A 7,773-nucleotide genomic window follows, 5' to 3' on the forward strand; every position below is an offset into this window, starting at 1 on the left:
ATGGCTGCAGTGTTGCTCCCTGAACAGCAAAGATGACTTTTCCTAGGAAAAAAAAAAGGCCTTGGCTTCAGGCTTTTGTCTGGATTCCCAGGGTTCCTTTTGTTCACTTTGAGCCAGCTTCCATTAAATTATGGCTTTTCATTCTGGGTCAACTAGGAATCCATACAGGAAGAAAAAGATATTTGACCAGTATCTTGCCATCCACAAAAATTAATTTTAAGTGGACTATAGATTTATTTTTTTATGATTTTATTTATTTATTTGATAGAGAGCAAGAGAGGGAGAGCATGAGGGGAGTGGGAGTGTGGAGGGCAGGGGCAGAGGAAGGAGCAGGCTCTTACTTAGATGAGCAGAAAACAGGATGTGGGGCTTGATCACAGGACCCTGGGATCATGACCTGAGCCAAAGCAGACTCTTAATGACTGAGCCCAAGTGGGCACCCCAAGCGGACTATAGATTTAAATGTGAAAACTAGGGGCACCTGGGTGGCTCAGTGGGTTAAAGCTTTTGCCTTGGGCTCCGGTCGTGATCCCAGCATCCTAGGATCCAGCCCCCATGGGGCTCTCTGCTCAGCGGGGAGCCTGCTTCCCCCTCCCCCACCTGCCTCTCTGCCTACTTGTGATCTCTGTCTGTCAAATAAATAAATAACCGTAAAAAAAAATTTGAAAAGTAAAACAGTGAGAAGGCATTAGGATAGAGAATGAATTAAGTGGACACAAAAAAACATAATAGTAACAGATTGGAAATAACATAAATGTCCATAGTAAGAGACATATTAATAAATTTATCTTCTATCCATGCATAGAACTAACTTTAACAGAACCGTAACCACACCCAGCCAGGGTGGGGTTTAATCAACATATTTTTAGCTTTTGCTTTAACTTAATGTTAAAGATTATTAAAATTACTGTGTCCAAATCATCTCCACTCAAAAGTTTCTCAAAATGTATGGTTTATGGTTTTCATTTTAACTATAGCTGAATCAAAGTATTTGGGTGTATAATTTTCTATTTCCACAATATGCTTTGTCATATTTTAATTTTACAGTTTTTGCCTTCTGTGCCTTAAGAAGTTCTTCAAATATTTACTTCTCTATCAGTCAGGGTCCCACAGGAGAACATGCTACACTCAAATTGAGTAATTTGAGGAAGGTTTACCAGAGAGTTTATTCACAAAGGTAAAATGTAAGGGAATCACAGAAGATAGTGTTCTATCCCAGAGCCAGTACAGGGAGCTCCACTGTTCCTCCTAAGCCTGGTAGGGGAGAGAGAATCTAGACAGGCACGGTGGACAAAGGCCCCCTGACTAGAGCTTGGGACTCTGGATAAATAAATACAGTCAGCAGCAAGGCTGCTGCAAAGAGAGCCGGGGGAATAAACCCCCACTCTCACTCTCCTCCATTCTTCTTATCTTCTGATGCAGCCTCCTTTAGGCTTCTGAGGTTCAGAGAGCATGAGGGACTCTTGATGCAGTCTATACAGTTTAGCCCTCTGGGGCACAAAGCAGAATCAGAGGGTGGTGATTATAAAAATAGCCACAAGTTTTTCCAGTGTTTGCATGTGTCCCAAGAAGTAGAGTCTATTTCCTCACCTCTTGAATCTCACTTTGGCCATGTAACTCAAACTTTGGCCAATGGGGCAGTAGCAAACATGACACAAGCAGAGGCCTGAAAGCTCTCAGACACTGCACAGTTTTTGAGAGCCCTACCATCCATGCACTGTGATGTCTGGTTAGCTTATTGGGTGATGAGAAACAGTTGGCTATTATTCCAACTTTCAGCCAGCCAACACACCGAGTGACTGATCACAGCTGATCACAAATGCATGGATAAACCCAGCCATGATTATCAGAACTGCCTAGCTGAGCCAACCCCAAATTCTGGCTTTCTCACAGAATTGGGAGCTTAATGAAGTGTTTGCTTGCAGCAAAGACTAACTGGTATATGAGGAAGTAGAGATGTAACATGGGAAGGTTAAGGGGGTAGGAGAAGAATAAATGAAACAAGATGGGATTGGGAGGGAGACAAACCATAAGTGACTCTTAATCTCACAAAACAAACTGAGAGTTGCTGGGGAGAGAGGGGTTGGGGGAGGAGGGTGGGGTTATGGACATTGGGGAGGGTATGTGCTATGGTGAGTGCTGTGAAGTGTGTAAACCTGGTGATTCAGACCTGTGCCCCTGGGGATAAAAATACATTATATATTTAAATAAATAAATAAATAAATAAAAGACTAACTGGTATTAGTGGCAAATGGAATATATCCAGCAGAAATGTTTAAAAAATTTGTGCTTTGCCTTTCACAGTTCTTTAATCCATATGGAAAATTATTTTGTTTATGGTATGAGGTAGGGATCTAAAATAATATTTCTCATGTGTCTAGTCATTGTCTCTGCAATATTATTTACTCAATAGTAAATTCTTTCTTCACTGATTTCTTTTTTTAATTTTTTAAAAGATTTTATTTATTTATTTGACAGAGATAGAGAGATCACAAGTAGGCAGAGAGGCAGGCAGAGAGAGAGGGAGGTGCAGGCTCCCCACTGAGCAGAGAGTCTGATGCGGGGCTCAATTCCAGGATCCTGAGATTGTGACCACAGCTGAAGGCAGAGGCTTAACGCACTGAGCCACCCAGGGGCCCCTCTTCACTGATTTCTAATGCTGCCTCAATCATATATATATGTGTAGAGCTGTTTCTGGAATTTCAGTTCTATTCCTTTTATCTATTTGTCTAAGTTTGGATCAATACCACATATTTTAATGATTATAATCTTGGTATCTGGTAGAGAATGTCCTTTCCCCTTATCCTTTTTCCTCAAAATTATGATGGTTATTCCCAACCCTTTACATAGCCAGATCAGTTTCAGGATCTGTGCATCAAGTTCCACAAAATGTCTTGCTTGTATGTCAATAAGAATTGAATTAAACTTGTGAACTAATTTGGGAAAGAAGTGACACATTGATGATATTGATTCTTCCTGTTTAATAATGTGGTATATCTCTGTTGCTATTGGGAATGATGTCTGATTTTTTTAAAAGATTTTATTTTATTTATTTGACAGAGAGATAGTGGGAGAGGGAACACAACCAAGGGGAGTGGGAGAGGAAGTAGGCTTCCCACTGAGCAGGTAGCCTGATGCAGAGCTTGATCCCAGGACCCTGGGATCATGACCTGAGCTGAAGGCAGATGCTTAATGACTGAGCCACCCAGGTATCCCTGATACCTGATTTCTATGTCTTTTTTTAGTTTTTAAAATATTCACATATATATTGGGGCACCAGGGTTGCTCAACGGGTTGAGCCTCTGCCTTAGGCTCAGGTCATTATCTCAGGGTCCTGGGATTGAGCCTCACGTCGGGCTCTCTGTTCAGTGGGGATCCTGCCTCCCTCTCTTTCTCTGCCTGTCTCTCTGCCTACCTGTGATCACTCTCTCTGACAAATAAATAAATAAAATCTTTAAAAAAAATTTCACATATAGGAACACCATTTGTTTTTGTATGTTGATCTTGTCTCCAGAAATATGACTGGACTTTCATATGAGTTCTAATAACTTCTTACATTCTACTAGATTTTCTATAAAGACAGTATTACAAATATTGGCAGTATTTCCTTCCTCTTACTCAATTCTCTGACTCATTTATTGTCCTACTGCATTTGTTAAACACTTCAGTAAGTATAATGTGGAATAGAAGGAATGATAGCTATCTTTGTCTTATTTTTTTAATATCTGCTAATGTGGTATATTACATTAATAGATTATATTACATTAATAGATTTTCTTTATTCAACATCTGGCATTTGAGGATAAGTCAAACTTGGTCATGATATATTGCTTTTTAATAATCAGTATAATATACAATATAATCAATAAATGTAACATTTATTAATAATTTTAATACCTGTGTTATTAGTAATTTTGTTGATAATTTCCTTTTCTGTAATGTTCTTATCCAGTTTTGTGGTCAAGGTTAGCCTCATAAATTGAGCTGGGTAACTTACCCTAATTATGTGTTTGTTGATGTCTTTTATATGTTACAGGGATAATCTGTTCCCTAAAGGTTCTGTAAAATTTTCTTTTTGATCTCTTACTCATTAGATTTGATGGTTGGGATCATGACCTGAGCCAAAGACAGAGGCTTTAACCCACTAAGCCACCCAGGTGCCCCTGGCTGTAGAGTTTTAACCTCAGCATTTTGTAACAGCCCAGATTGTGCTTTTGGTTTTTGTGGGTTTGTTTTTATTTTTGTTTTTGTTTGTTTTTTGTGGGTTTTTTTTGCTTTTTCGGGTGGCTTTAGCCCTTGAGCTTTCTTTAGTAAGCATGGCATACATGGAATTGTGTGATCTTGCTGGTCTATGACAGTTCATAGTAGTGTTGTTCCCCAGGTGTTTGGTAAAAGTGTACTTATTTTTTTTTATTGTGGTAAAATATATGTAAAATTTATCACTTTAATTATTCAAATGTATAGTTAGTAGCATTAGGTACATTCACACTCTTGTGTAACAAGAGTGTAAGATGAAAATCTTACTAAACAAGGGCTGCTCTGGTCTCCATGTCTGGGTACTACAGATTATGAGTGCTGTATCCAGTTGGGACTGGTAATAGAGGAGAAACAGAGTCAGAGATGAGCTCTCCTATTATGTTGGCCTGAGTTAGGTCAGGTGTCCAACTTTGAACAAGTGACTGTGGCTAGACATCAGAGTAATACTATTTTAGATGGTACTACATGGCTCACCCCAGATATCACATATATGCATTTATGTATTTATATATACACATCTGAGAGAGCAACCCAAACCCAAAGGAAGAACAGATGTTGGAGAAGCAACTGTGATGTCCCTTATAACCACTTCTTAGAGATAACCAGTGATAAATATCATATTACTTTTTTTTTTTTTTTACAAAATTGAGGTCTTACTATGCAGTATCATTGTCTAATATGATAACAGTAGCCATATGTGGCCATTTCAATTTAGATTAAATAAAATTACAGTTTAGCCTCTCAGTCACACTAGCCATACTTCAGATGCTTAATAGCTAAATGTGTCTAGTGACTACCTTATTGAACATATCCAGCGTCACAATATATACATTGTAGTTAACATACCATGATTTGAAATGAAATATTTGAAAAGCTTACCATTTATGCCTGCAAAATATTCTGTTGAAGTCTGTTATCATTTATATGATCATTATCATGTGAACATTTTAAAGGCTGATAAATAACATTTGAAAATGTATAGGAGAAAGTATTTTTCCCCCTCCTCACAAGCACTGAGAGATTCATTTAAAAGTAAATATTGCCAATCTAATAGGCAAAAGCAGATCCCAACTCTGTTTTTATAAATATTAAGTTGAACAACCCTCTGTAATTTGTTACATATTTGAAAGACATAGGTGTTAACCCCAAGACGTTGTTATGTCCTGCAGTATCAAATTGCTTCCCGGAGTGTGGAATAAAAGCTACTCAACAGAGGCTAAAGCAACGCGGGAGCGCGTGCACACACGCCAGAGGTGGGTGTCGCGGGGGTATGAAGAGGAGGACGTAAAGCGCTGTAGATACTGGGGGGAGATGGGAAAAGAAAACCTGGCTTTGGCTTGTCGGGTGGCCCAAGTAAACAGCGCTTCGCTTCACCTGGAGCCTTTCGCAGTGGCAGTGACTCGGGTGGCCGGCAGGGCGGGGACGCGCAGGGGAGCATTCAGCAACTCAGGAGATAGCGGCAGCCTTCCGCCCCGCACTGACCCCCGATCCTGTGTCGGGCGACAGTGGCCGAGCGCCTCGGACTGGCCGCGCCCCTGCGCGTTTGTGAGCTGGCCCGGGTCACACTAGGACACCTGCGAGTGGGTTGGGGGCCTCCATTCAGCTTCCCAGGCAGGACGGGTGTCGGTGGCCACCTATGGGGCAGAGAACTCTATGTGCAGGATCCTACCGAACTTTGTTTTCTTGCCTGCGGGGCTAACAGCAGGCTGTTAGAGGCATGGTGGAAATGGCATCTAATGACGTGGAGGACACATTTTGTCGCTGTCCGACCAAACCGTCTCATAGAGCCCGAACTTTTACGTCTCGTTTCCGACGGGGGCCATTCTTCAGCTCCTGCTGGGCCCCCAACCCACTGGTCAGTGACTGCAGGCAAGCTGCCTGGGACCCGGGAAAATGAGTCTGCTCATCGCTCCGGGAGGGGACGCCCAGATACCGAGGCTTTGGAGATTTGGAGGCGTGTCTGCCTTTGCAGTTACCAGGAAGAAAACTGGTAAATGAGTCTAGGGACAGGAGAGGTGGCTATGCTTTGAAAAAGCTCCTGAGATTGCTGTGACTTGCCTTCTCCCATCATCTAAACAGGACAAACTGAAGTTCCAAGACTGTTTAGCCCTAGCCTAATATAACCAAAAACGTGGCATTTATCAGAAAAACAAACAAACAGGAAGTCTTTGTAATTGAAAACCAAATATAGGGTTTTATTTTTTATTATTAATTTTTATGTTATGTTAGTCACCATACAGTATGTCATTTGTTGTTTTTTTTTTGTTTTATTTTTAGATTTTATTTATTTATTTGACAGACAGAGATCACAAGTAGGCAGAGAGGCAGGCAGAGGGGAAAGCAGGCTCCATGCTGAGCAGAAAGCCCAGTGGGGGTGGGGGTGGGGGTGGGCCTTGATCCCAGGACCCTGGGATCCTGACCTGAGCTTTAACCCACTGAGCCACCCAGGTGCCGCATGTCATTAGTTTTTGATGTAGTGTTCCAAGATTCACTATTGGTACAGAGCTTTTAGAAAAAAGAAATGGAAAACTTAAAAGTGATCTTGCTTGATTTACTAATACAAATACCTAAGATATAATAAAATTGAAAAAATGTGTTTTACCATGATTGAAAAAATACATTCTAAAAATTCTACCTGAATTCATTCATATCTTTTGATGAACACTATTGCATCCTGTTAGAAGGTGATGTTTAAAATATTCTTAGAGTACTAAATTAACAGAAAACCTCCAAACATATTATCCATAGATTCATGTGAAAGGCTCCCCTTTCATCTGCAGAGGACCTTGTCTACAGAGTAGGCCACTTGAACTTGGTGAGGAGTCACAGACCTTTTGGTTATCAGGGTAGTTGGCCCACCATGTTCTCCAGCCCTTTTCCATAGCCTGCAACTGTTATCAAATTGTTTTAGTATATGGACCTCCCAAACCCTCGCATTACCACCAAATTATATTTTGAAATTTAAAGTTGAATAACGGGCAGCAGCTCTTTCTGCCCTGTTTCTGTGTTTTAATAAAATCACCATTTGCACCAAAATAAATAAAATAAATAAAGTTGAATAATGAATGCAATTAACTTCTCAGAATTTATGAAAAGCAATGAGAGTCCCTTTTCTGTAATTCTACATGTGTAGCCTTTTCATATCCCATTCTGTGGATTGCATTTGCAAGATATCATCTGCCTGGTTACGAACTTTGCAACTTACTGAAAATACATGTAATTTGCTGATGTTGCAGAAATCTGTGTTTTGTCTTTTTTGTAAACTGAGATATAATTGATATATAACATTAGTTTCTGGTGTACAAAAATAATGATTTGATATTTCCATATGTTGCAAATGATTACCATACTAAGTCTAGTTAAAATCCATCACCATAGTTACAAAAATCTTCTTCCTGTGAAGAGAACATTTAAGATCTTTTAGCAAATTTCAAATATGCAATAGTATTATTAACTATAGTCACCATGCTGTACATTATATTCCCATGACTTATTTATAACTGGAAGTCTGTACCT

At 40.0% G+C, this 7,773-nt stretch overlaps 1 protein-coding gene across 2 annotated transcripts in view; it reads right to left on the bottom strand.

Annotated features, from left to right (window-relative positions):
* The window catches only part of LRRD1 (leucine rich repeats and death domain containing 1), a 36,505-nt gene extending 30,020 nt beyond the window's left edge, over positions 1 to 6,485 (bottom strand). For both annotated transcript variants that reach the window (XM_045062694.1, XM_004776441.3), the window contains exon 1: positions 5,632 to 6,485. The gene's annotated coding sequence lies outside the window, so the exon portion shown is untranslated. The remainder of the gene's footprint in view (positions 1 to 5,631) is intronic.
* Between the last annotated feature and the right edge of the window lie 1,288 nt (positions 6,486 to 7,773).

Source organism: Mustela putorius, unplaced genomic scaffold (genome assembly GCF_011764305.1).
Source record: "Mustela putorius furo isolate JIRA1106 unplaced genomic scaffold, ASM1176430v1.1 tig00003845_pilon_pilon_pilon, whole genome shotgun sequence".
NCBI classification, from domain to species: Eukaryota; Metazoa; Chordata; class Mammalia; order Carnivora; family Mustelidae; genus Mustela; species Mustela putorius.